This window comes from Carcharhinus amblyrhynchos, chromosome 6, assembly GCF_965287045.1.
Source record: "Carcharhinus amblyrhynchos chromosome 6, sCarAmb.v2.hapA, whole genome shotgun sequence".
Classification (NCBI taxonomy): Eukaryota; Metazoa; Chordata; class Chondrichthyes; order Carcharhiniformes; family Carcharhinidae; genus Carcharhinus; species Carcharhinus amblyrhynchos.
The window spans coordinates 92493012-92505380 of NC_137329.1; the positions used below are offsets into that span (position 1 = coordinate 92493012).

General features: G+C 43.2%; 1 protein-coding gene across 5 annotated transcripts in view; it reads right to left on the reverse strand.

Moving 5' to 3' along the window:
• LOC145344107 (DENN domain-containing protein 2A-like) overlaps positions 1 to 12369 on the reverse strand; it is a 110998-nt gene that overhangs the window by 97040 nt on the left and 1589 nt on the right. For 2 of the 5 annotated variants that reach the window (XM_080190958.1, XM_080190953.1), the window contains exon 1: positions 2775 to 3143. The gene's annotated coding sequence lies outside the window, so the exon portion shown is untranslated. Of the gene's footprint in view, positions 1 to 172; positions 218 to 2774; positions 3144 to 4735; positions 4771 to 12369 lie in introns of those variants that run through there. The other 3 variants (XM_080190955.1, XM_080190954.1, XM_080190957.1) reach the window with 3 other exon arrangements.

The window sequence follows — 12369 nt, forward strand, 5'->3', positions numbered from 1 at the left end:
ACCCACTTTAAAAGCTGTCCAAAACACTAAGGTCATATACAGTATGTAACTAAAATAAACAGGTTTCCAGTCTATTTTCATTTACTCTCAAACACTTAAATGCATAATGAGCAGATGGAATTCTGTCTAGCGCATAAATTATTGAGAGATTACTACAACAGCAAGCACTCACCTAGAAAGAGCCTATTGATTGTTGGTGTGGACACAAATTCCATTGAATTTTTTTGGATCCATAAATAGCAATATGCACAAAACGTCAGAAAAAAAATGAGGTAAAGAACCACAGTAGTTGTAACTTCAAATCTCACGCATTTGGAACATCACCAAGGAGCCAGAAGAACTGATCTGATCTTTGTTTTGCGTAAGTAGTGACTTTATTACAAGGCATTGACATACCTCAAAGTAATTACCATCTCTACGTCAAACACTTGCCAAATATTGCCACAGAAAGTTGCAGCCTAAAAATAAATTCTTTAGCTAGAGCTCTTTGACAGACTAAGGTGAATAATTCATATACTGTACACAAATCAGGCAGATCACTAGAGAAAGTCTCACCATAAAAGTATTTTTAAGAAGCCTACAAAATAAAGCTTTAACCCTGCATTAACAGAATCCCAAATATTAAACTTCCCACCAACATTTTAATTCACCCTATTTTGAAATATTTTATTTAGCTCTTCAGCTGTCTGTTTGGTGGTTTGATAGCACAGAGGGGAGATTTGATAGAGGTGTATAAAATTATGAAGGGTATAGACAGAATGAATACAAGCAGGTTTTTTCCACTGAGGCTAGGGGAGAAAAAAACTAGAGGACATGGGTTAAGAGTTAACGGGGAAAAAGTTTAAAGGGAATATTGGAGGGGGGGCTTCTTCATGCAGAGAGTGGCGGGAGTGTGGAATGAGCTGCCAGATGAAGTGGTGAAAGCGGGCTCACTTTTAACATTTAAGAAAAACTTGGACTGGTACATGTATGACAGGGGTGTGGAGAAATATGGTCCAGGTGCAGGTCAGTGGGACTAGGCAGAAAAATGGTTCAGCACAGCCAGGAAGGGCCAAAAGGCTGTTTCTGTGCTGTAATGATCTATGGTTTTATGGTTAGCACTGCTGCCTCACAGCACCACGGACCCAGGTTCAATTCCCGGCTTGGGTCACTGCAGAACCTGCACATTCTCCCTGTGACTGTGTGGAATTCCTCCGGGTGCTCTGGTTTCATTCAATTACTAGGGAGCATAGGTTTAAGGTGGGAGGGGCAAGGTTTAAAAGAGATGTACGAGGCAGATTTTTTACACAGAGTGGTGGGTGCCTGGAACGCGTCGCTGGGGGAGGTAGTGGAAACGGATACAGTAGTGACTTTTAAGGGGCATCTTGACAATTACATGAATGAGATAGGAATCGAGGGACATGGTCCCTGGAAGCGTAAAGGTTTTAGTTAAGTTGGGCAGCATGGTTGGTGCAGACTTGGAGGGCCTAACAGCCAGTTCCTGTGCTGTAATTTTCTTTGTTCTTAACTGCTTCAAATGACAACAATCATTCGAGTGACCTGCCCAGGATCCTCAATACCATTCTGATTTGATTTGCTTTATTATTGTCACATGTATTAGTATACAGTGAAAAGTATTGTTTCTTGTGCTATACAGACAAAACATACCATTCATAGAGAAGGAAACAAGTGCAGAATGTAGTGCTACAGTCATAGCTCTGGAATGCAATGATTGCTTACCAGTTTGGTAAGCATTGTACAAGTCTGAAGCTACTACAGTACCCTGTATCAGGATAAACTGTTTGATAACTCCACTTCTTTAAGAGCTGGAGCCAAAAATGCCAATATGGGAAAGTCTTTGAAGCCTGAGACCCTTGTTTAGTTTGATATTTTCATTGTCCCAATGGCAGGTGTTCATCTTAATACTTCAAGTCTCGCTCATTATCTTTCTTTGTGTGTAATCTCTAAAGCAGCGGATGGACTGGTCCCTGCATCAACAAGACACGAAATGTAAGATGCAGTGACCCTGAATATCAAATAAAGGCAGTGCGGTGCTGCTCCGGGGCTCATGCCTGAGATTCCCTCGCTAACTCACTTACAACGAGGTGTTCGCTTTTCAAATACCGGCTGTGTGGGAGTTGTCCCTCCACTGCCAGTGGAGAGACAGAGGAGAAAAGCACGCCGCATGTCACATCAGGCCACTTTCCTGTAGCCCTTAGTTTCCTGTTCCCCATGGGAAGACACTGCAAGTAGCCTGGGAGCAGTTTGCCAGGCTTCCTCTGAGGAATGGTGCACAGTAGCCCTTCGGGAGGGGAACTTAAGAGACGGCGAGAACCTCTGGGGTAAAAGAGAGGAACTTCAGTTTATAATCATAAACGAGCACCAGTAACTTCTCAAGAGAGCAGGATTAAGAGCAGCCAGCATTGTAGTGAGCAAGGGGTTAACTTAATAGAACAGTTCTACAGATAACAGACACGTATTCCACAGGAAGCCTGGGTTAGGGGGTAGGTCATCCATAAATATTTAGCCGGTTACTGAAAAATTCAGATGATTAAAAATAACACGTCCACAAACATAGAATCGATAGAGAATATGAGATGGGATCTGGAAGGAAGTATGTTTAGCCTGAAGCGTAGGGTCTCAAGCGCAATGTTCACATGGTGCGTTTCTCCCTACCCCCAGCCCTCTGACTGGAGCACAGACTTTCTTTGAAAATCAGCTCTGCCTTTTGTCAGACTTCAATCAGAATCCCAAACAGGAGAGGAAGATAGAAGTTAATTTGTGGAATTTCCTACCTCGCCGACTCTAGCTGTTGGTGAAGCTCTCTTGCTTGCAGCCTCATTCCTGCAACAAATAACCCAATTAGGCAGCATTTGTCTGTATCTCCTTTTGGGGGAAGAAAGAAAACTTCACTTGGGGAGAGGGGGAAAAGATCGAGTCTGTCTTTGGCTTCCTTACAGCCGAGGAACTTCACTAGCACACTCCACAACCCCAGGCAGTAACGGGATGCTTCTTTTACTCCGTTTGCTTTGTTTCAGTTCCTGGTTTTTTGGGGGGGATTGTCTTTCTCTATCATCCTTCTCCTCCCTCCCTCTCTTCACTGGCCCCCAGCTTACTGGCTCTGACGTCTCTCTGCTATACTGCTGCCTCCCTATTCCCACACCTCCCTCCTCTGACCTCCCTTGACTTCTTTCCATTGAACTAATCACCAGCTGCCTCAGAGCAGTCTTGTCCCCATAGCAACCGCTGTCCCCTCTCCAACTCTAACTGGGCAAAGACTACAATAAACACAGATTCTCCAGTTTCAGCCACATCAAACGTCCTATTAAAGGGGCAACGACGCCGCAGCACAAAACTGCTGACATTTCATCTGAACGTAAATACAGCAGGCACTCTTTTCTGAAAAATGCAAAACAATGGACTTTAAAACATGCAACACACACGCAAAAGGACGAGTTATATGGTACCTCGCTTAAAATGGAATCAGAGCCAGGCTGAAGAAGTTGCGACTAAGAATATGCTAATATTGAGAAGAAGGTCCGTCTGTGATTCTGAAAATGCCAAGAGGCTGTGTTTATAAATAGTGCAGTATTTAGATGTTAATTTTTTAAAATGTTTTTGTAGCTATTCTGTAATGTTGTCACATACATTGTTCAATAACATATAGCTGTTGCCTATGGCCAAAAAAAACCTGCTTTAGTGATTGGCAACTTCTTAGTAGAACAGTGGAATTTTGTCACTTATTTAATACTCATATATTCCTGCCCCCACCACCCCAGATAGATAAATGGGGAATTTGAAACGGTGATTCCTTTCCAAAATCTGTAAACACAGGACGTGTTGCCGCTTGCCATGGGTTAATGCCAGATTACCATAGTTCACAATTTTCTGTCCCTCTCTTTTTCGACTTTTTGAACCAAGAAGTGGTCCAGTAGACAGTTTGATTTCAAGCACAAGAATAAACACTCCGGAAGGTTGCGAGAAATTGAAAGCAAAACGGAAAAGGGTTGGAAATACTCAGCAGGTCAGGCAGCATCGGCGAGGAAGAAGAAAAAATAGTTTAACATTTTAGGTCGATTATCTTTCATCAGAACTGTGTGACCTGTGTATTTTTCAGCCTTTTCTGTTTGATATTGTGTACTTCCCCCTCTTACGCTAAATAGAAACATAAAGCCAAGATAACACCAAACCACACCACAAATCCGACTCAGTGTGAAGAAAGCAGACTCTCCGAAAATGAAAGTATATCCACACCAAGTTAACAAATTTCCCAGGAATATTGTGGGAACAATGGGACGATACTCTCAATGCCATGCTACGATATAGACTACTTCTTGGAGCCAATCTCTTACTTGCAGTAAGTCATACACTGAAGAATGAAGTTATTTCAGTACACTCAAATATTCCATCCTGTGTCAGTATTCCCCACCCCTGCAGGACTTGGTTAACCTGGAGACTCTTCCTAGGGCAGCACGGCGGTTAGTATTGCTGCTTCATAACGCCAGGCACCTGGGCTCGAATCCTGGCTTGGGTCACTATCTGCATGTTATCTGCGTGGGTTTCCACCAGGTGCTCCGGTGTCCTCCCACAATCAGAAAGACATGCTGGTTAGTGGCCTTCGCCGTGCTAAATTCTCCCTCAGTGTATCTGAACAGGTGTCAGAGTGTGGCAAATAGGGGGATTTTCACAGTAACTTCATTGCAGTATTAATGTAAGTGTACTTGTAACACTAATAAATAAACTTTAAGACTCTTACCATCTGCTATAGACATACTGAAAAGATTTTGCTGGTTGATAATCATGTTATGCCATGTTATGAATGAACCTTCCTAGCCATCAAGTCCAGGAATGGAACTTAAAGCTGGAGTTCCTACTTCAGAAGCAGACACATTACCACTGTACTCCAAGTTTTCACAATAATAGCTACACTTAAAAAGTACTTCCTTGGCTTTTGACTAAAATCAAGCATCAGATCAAGCCCAAGATAGGGTGCAATGCTTTATCTTGTCAACTTGGATCTTGTTTGTCTGTCTGGTGACGATCATGAATTAGTTTCAATTGGAATTTGTTTTTTGAAGCAAGCAAGGTATGGATTTGGGTTTGCCTGGTCCATTCTGAGCATTGGTTTTGTAACTTTAAGGATGGGGTAAAAAGTAAAAAAATGCATTGGAATGCTCTGAGAATTGAAAGGTGACATAGGGCTGTAGTGGTATTATCACTAGACTAGTAATCCAGAGGCCCAGGGTGCTCTGGGGACTGGGGATCGAATCCCAGCATGGCAGACGGTGACATTTGAATTTGAAATCAATAAAAATCTGGAATTAAAAGTCTAATAACTAAGTCTATAATGCCATCTTATTCACCAATGTCCTTTAGGGAAGGAAATTTGCTGATCTGGCCTACGTGTGACTCCAGACCCACAGCACTGCAGTTGACTCTTAAATGCCCTCATAGGGGCAGTAAATGCTGGCCCAGCCAGCCACACCCACATCCCTTGAACGAATAAAAGAATGACGTCTTTCTTTCTAAATTCAAAAGATGAAAGAAGATCTCAATGGCTGTCAGCGAACTGGGAAAACCAGTAAATAATCTTGAACGTCACAGCATCTGTTCAGACACGGCTGATTATTTTGCGGGAGAGAGTTGGGAACGCTTTTCCAAACTAGATGACAGTGTTTGCGTTATACAGTGAGCCCGGACTTGCCCCGTTTCCCGTGCGATTGTATCAGCAAGTACCAGGGAAATTTCAATATTTCCACGGAACTTTTTTCATTGCGCAACACGGATCAGTTATATGTAAATAAGCCATATGATTAATCAAACTGAAACCAACCTGCGATAGAGGGCGTGGACTAACCACTACAGTTCATTGTTGCAGCTTTCACTATTTAGCTTCAATTCTGGCTACAAACCCACACTACAATCCAAAATTGTATATATCAGGGAATAACTACCACTGGGGGTAGCTTGCTCTAAATTGTATCAATATTTATAACTTTCAAAAGAAATTAAGAGTAAGACAATTTTAATCAGATGTTTCAAAAAATATCACACATTTAACCCAAAGAAGGTGATCAAAAAGAGGAAATTTAAAAAAAATTAAAAAGTTCCATTAGCTTTCAAGATATTCCCAAGTTCAAAGTTTAATCATAAGACACTTGATTCCCGAACATAGCCCTCTCCACTCGCCAGAACAGAACTTGAGCCGTGACCCTGTTTTGGACCTCTCGCAGGCACCTTGCTCCAGGCAGGAAGTCCGCATGACTTACCCTGCTGAGCTAGGCGCTACGTGACTTGCTCCAGACGGAGGTGCTGGTTTTGGCACACATCAAGTGAAGGATGTCAGTGCTTGCGGGGACTTCGTCACCCTAGGTGTTAGCATTAAACACTCCCAGGTCAGGGGAGCTCAGTCAACGTCAGAGTAAAATCCCGTCCAGTCTTCCCAGAAATTATTTTCCCAGCTCTAGTCTGGACCCTGAATGCCCCACTGTGACAATCAATCTCCGATTCCAGTCACCCTGCGGCATTTCTGCCTCAAAGTGACTGACAGTTGTGTATAGTGGAACTCGAGAGAGTGGAAGTCATTTCCCCATTGTATTCTTAAAGCTGAGATATATGTAGGAACCTTACATTTAATCAGTTTGGGCTGCATCAAACCCACAATTGAGAGTACAGGAGGAGTTTCCATACAATAAATTAAAGTGAGGGGAAGGGGATTTAATCCATTAAAGTTACCTCCTTCTGCAGTGCGTTTAACTAGTACAATCGCGGATCTCACAAATCTATCAATCTCTTCAAGAAAGTAAAGATCTCGGCCAGAGAAAAGTGAAGCCATTTCTCCCTGAATCTCAATTGAACACTGACTGATTGCCATGTATGGATGTTATTTGGCGGCCTCGGAGTAGGTATTCCTGTCCAGGTGCAAACTAAGAGCAATCTGGGTGAAGCAGGCTGGAAATGCATTGTGGCAAGAACACAATCTCAGTGCTCAATCTTCCTGTTGGGCTATATTGAAATATTAAAGGACCACACCAGGCATGCTATTGGGGCACTAAAGAGAAAATGTTGCCTAGGCCTTAAAAGCCACAGCTGACATAAGGAAGTAGGTCCTATGGAACTTTAATCATATAATCGGAATATGTACACATTTTACTATGTTCAAGGTGCCATATAAAACTAAGTTGTTGATGCTTTGTAAGCTTTTTACCCACTAAAGTGATAAGTGTGGAGTGACTGGAAAGGACAAGTCAGAAACCAGTACGTCATGATGATTGCAAAGCATCAGAGAAGGTAGCTGAGAAGGCGCTGACATGATGTGGTCATCTCTTGCCGTGCGAGAGATGGTGAAGTGAGCAATAAATATGAAACTGGCAGGAAGAAGAAGGCCTGAAACCAGATGGAAAGGTCCTTAAATGCAGCAGGATTGGAGAGGAATGGGTGACTGACAGGAGGAGGTGGAGAAGGGTGATCGACAAGCACTGTGGCTACCTCAAGTAAAATGAAATGAGATTTATACCCACTAAAAACAGCGATGGTGGTACCTATGGTGGTCTTCATGTTTATTTAAAGGGGCTGTACACTGTACCATCTAGGTCACCTGTAGAAGCAGCCCAAACATTCATGAGAAGCCTTTACTCTCATGGGTGCATCACTATTCCCAGAGTTGCAAAATGTAACACAGCATGCATCTCGTGGAATTCACCAACCAAACTTCAATGTTTTGTACTGTTCTCAACATCTGTCTCAAGGGTTAGCGCTCCAAAAGCATCCTTCCTTTAAAAGTCCCACCCTGAGACTTACTCCTCTGGATCCACAAGGACATCTCAGTTAATGTAACAAAAAATAATTACTTTTCTGGGCCTAGTTTGCTGTCACTGCTCTCCTGATCAGCTCTCAATTAAAATAGCTGATTGGGTATATTTAATAAATCCTGTCACTTTGCCTGCTCAAAGAGTAGGTTAACATCAGGATATGGAGAGAAGGAAAATGGATCAGAGGGTGAAAGTTACACCTTTCATTTTAACCTGATTACCACCAGGCAGGGTAGTTAAAATTGAGACCTCAAAGAAACTATTTGGGATAATCCAGAAAAAACTGTCATTTTAAAACTGGAGCTAGACTATGTTGGAGTAAAACGAGGAAGCATTTATTTCATGCTTGAGGCAGTGTTAACGTGGGACTAATCCTTTCAAGAGGGTGTGGATACTTAGTCATTTGAAAAGACAGATCGATCTATTTCCGTCAGGTTAAGCAAACAAGGGACATAAAACAAAAGAGGGTAAGTAGAGGTGAGGTACAGATCAACCGTGTTGAAAGGCAAAACAGGTTTGACCAGCTTAAAAGCCTATTTCTGGTCCTATCTTAGTTTGCTTCCTATGTTAAAATATTTTTGTTATTATGGCCAGAAGTTTTGAGATGCTGATCCACATTTAATTAATCTATCTGATGGATTTGGTTCCTGGAAAATATTTCTTCTTGTGGAAGGGACTAGAACCAGTGCACACAGTTTAAGAATAAGGGGTGGGATTCACCCAAAAAGTTCTAAGTATTGAATTTGTGTAAAAACTGGAGTAAATCACGCTGTCTTTTTCAGCAGGAGTCTAAGTGAATCTCCCACACTCTGTGCATTGCAGAGTGCCTCAGCGTGAATCACTCCAGTGGAAGAGGCAATGGGAGAATCACTCCAGCAATCACTGGAGAGGCTGAAATCAGCGCACAGAGCAGAACACTGCGCGTGCGCCAATCAGTCAACACCGAGATCGGAGCATGTGCAGTGGCCCTCTGGGGGGCCTCGACTGCCCCCCATCACTTCAGTGGGGCTGGGCCGCCAGCTCCTTGCAACTATAGTAAACCGCACTGGAGAGGAGAGGCTAGTGGGCCCGGAGATTTCAGTCCCGGGCCCGCTAATGGGATTTAAATTAGATTCAGATTAGAGGCTGTATACATTAGATAGCTCCGTGCTGTTTTCCAGCTGACGGTGCTGGAAATCTGTTGCTGGGAGATGTGCAGAGACCCTGATGCTCAATGCAAATCACGCAAATCGTCCGTCACTCAAGTCTCCCGGCCCGCTGCGCTAAAAAAGCAACACAGCTGGATGGGAGAATCGTCCCAAAATATTTACCATTTTAGATGGAGGTGAGGAGAATTTCTCTCTCTCAAAAGTTAATCTGTGACATTTCCTTCCCCAGAAAGCAGTTGAGAACTTATTGAAGGCCAAGTTAGACAGAGTTTTGACAGACAAGGGCCATGGGGGACTGAGGGCAAAATGGAGCTGATACACAACCAGACCAGCCATCATCTTACTGAATTACAGAACAGGCTTGATGGGCTGAATGGCCAAGTCCTGCTCCTAAGTTCTACCGCAGCTATTATTGTGAGTTGCAAAGATTCATAGTCACACTGAGCAGATACTTGCAACCTCAAACCCTTTTCCTCCCAAGATGCGTCCCCTTACCTCTCTCTCATCTGGCCTAATATCTAATTTAGTAAGGTGTGTTTACTTTTTGGTTTGGCACGTAAAGTAGATCACAATTTTAACAATATTTAGATTAAAACATCCAGCTTTAATATGAGCACAAAAATGAAAATTGTACAATAAGCAACAGAAAATGACCACACCCCAGCCACAAGAAGGTGATAACATAAATGGCATTTTTCTCCTCCTGCACATCACATTTCTTCCTGAATTAAATAACAATGCAAAAAAAAATCAAAGTGAATATGTAAAAGCAGTTTCTTCCCATCAAAGTGAAATCTCAAGTGAGGTGCCCAAAGACTGCAATGTCACAAATGCAAGAAACAAGAATATAACTTTGCAAACGTGGAAACATGTTATGCAAAATTTTCCCAAAATAATTCTAAGTGTCACAACAGCAAGAAAATGGGAGTCCTCCACGTCAGCCTTTTCAGCAAACTCCGCACCACAATCTTCCGACACGTCCTTTGACAGTCTTCGCTGGTGGAGACCAGTGGTGATTTGAGTTGATGTGCCGTCTCGCTGGAGAGGTGTGAAACTTGCACGGAGGGCAAAGGAGCCATGCTAGACTTACTAACGAGATGATAATCCATGCACTCTGATGCTAATAAGCTTCGCAACCTTTCTGGGTACGAAGCCGTTCTTGGCAAAAGAAAGAGGCCGGGAAGATAGCAATCCGATTTGCACTGGTTGCGAATCAGTTTTTTTGTGGGGGAATTTTCCTGTCCCACCCACCATGGGAATCGTAGCAAGCGGCGGGGAGGGGGATGTTGGTATCAGACCATGCAAACGTCCGTTGCCCTCAGGAGGGAACTTCCAGTTTTGAAGCGAGTGCAGCCAGAAAGTCCCGCCCTTGTTGGCTCATGCTATTTTCCCAGCTCGCCATGCTGATCAATGGGCCCAGCAAGGTGGTAAGATCGCACCCAGTGCATCTCAATGAACCTGGTATTAGATAGAAGATTCACATTGGTGAACAAGGTCTTGGGAACAAATGCGAAAGTTGAATCTTGCAGTGGTAATGGACGAGGCCGAAGGTGTTGTAGGCAAGCATATGGTTCTTGACTTTGAAGTTCCTATCCTGCCTTCTCTGCTAACGGGTTCTTGTTGGGTTTTTCAATCAATTGAGCTCAATGGCAATGCAGTATACTGAATCAGCTGGTCTCTTAACAAGGTAGAAAACCCTCGGGTAAGATCAGTCAATATAACAACTAGGGAACCACCTAGTGGACAAAACCCAATGCACAACTATAGGAGAACATCCCTTAGGGTGCCAGGTTGTTCATTGACAATGCTGAAAATGGCACTCTCTCATCTAACCAACATGAATTGTCGTTCATCAGCAGCAAATGAGATGCCAACCACCCCGGAAGGGTCACTTGAAGAAAGGAGAATGACAGTGTGCGGATTCATCTGAGGTTAGCACAAGTATGGCAGCTAGCTTTGACCCTTTCAATGGAAGCATCCTTGTCGAAAGCATGGAATTATTGCTGGGGGACTGATTTGAGTTGATGACGTGATGGTGGCAAAAGGCTAACTGTACCAAATGGCAAGTAAACTATTCCAGGCAATGGAAAGGATTACCTATTCAAGATAGATGAAATAAATCTCTCAGCGGGGCATGAGTCTTTGGAACTCTCTTCCTCAAAAGACAGTGGAAACTGTGTCTTTGAATATTTTTAAGACAGAGGTAATTAGATTCTTGGTAAGCAGTGGGGGGGGGGGGGGGGGTGAAAGGTTATCGGAGTAGGTGAGAATATGGAGTTGAGTTGAGATTACTACAGGGTCACCCATGATCTTATTGAATGGCGGAGCAGATTCGAGTGACCTGCTCCTAGTTCATATATTTGTAACAACCTGGAGGTAGTGTTCGACATTGTGGATGTTGTAAATTTTTTGAATGGTGCGTACCTTGCAGCAGGTGAGCATGTGTGCAGCAAAGGAAGGGACATTCGGGACATAGCTAGACAGGCTGACCTGCTGGTGAAACAAAATCTTGAGACTGCCACAATGCCTCTCATTCCATCTGCTGAACAGTGGAATGAGAGATCTGGTATATTTAAGGAACAGTCTTGGCACATGGGGTCCTCACTGCGGTTTGGAAAACCTGAAGGGACGTTCACACATCCAGGTAGGTGCCTGACTGAGGCGTGGCAGTGAATGACTGGGGAATAAAAGTTAGTGATATGGGGACTGACTTGAAATTCCCCAGCACAGTTTCTCGGAGTCCAGTACGGAGGCTTGCTTTCTGTGGCGACACAAGGATGATAGTTTTGACTATACAATATGTGGGCTGAAGTGCATGTTAGAAGCTGATGAAGGGTCATTTAGATTTGAAACATTGGCTCTATTCTCTCCCCACAAATATGTCAGACCTGCTGAGATTTTCCAGCATTTTCTATTTTTGTTTCCGATTCCAGCATCCACAGTATTTTGCTTTTATATAGGGGAGAGTAATTAATAGTTTTAGCAGATGAAAGAAAAAATTGTGATGCCTGGCAGCAACAGCATCCAGGGGGTTGTGTATAAGGCTCACTAAGGAAGGAATCCTGAAAGCATGTTGTAGGCTTTTGAAAGATCTCATGTTGGAGACCTTCTCCAGTAGAAGCAGGTAAAGAGTGTGGCCACATGGCATTGGCTAGCTTGCAAGGTGCCCTGGAACTAAATCCAAACAAGCCAAATTGTAGACTTAGGGATAGTAGTCACGGATCATATTGTGACTGGACATAAACTACAAGTTGCCAACTGCAGGGATGGAAGTGACCAAACACAAAAAAATTGAAAAGGAGTGGTCCAAGTTAAAAAGGTCTGAAAAATTTTTAAGACAAGGACTCAAACAACAATAATCTCATATAAACTCATAAAATTCTTACAGGGTTAGACAGGGTAGATTCAGAAAGAATGTTCCCAATGATGGG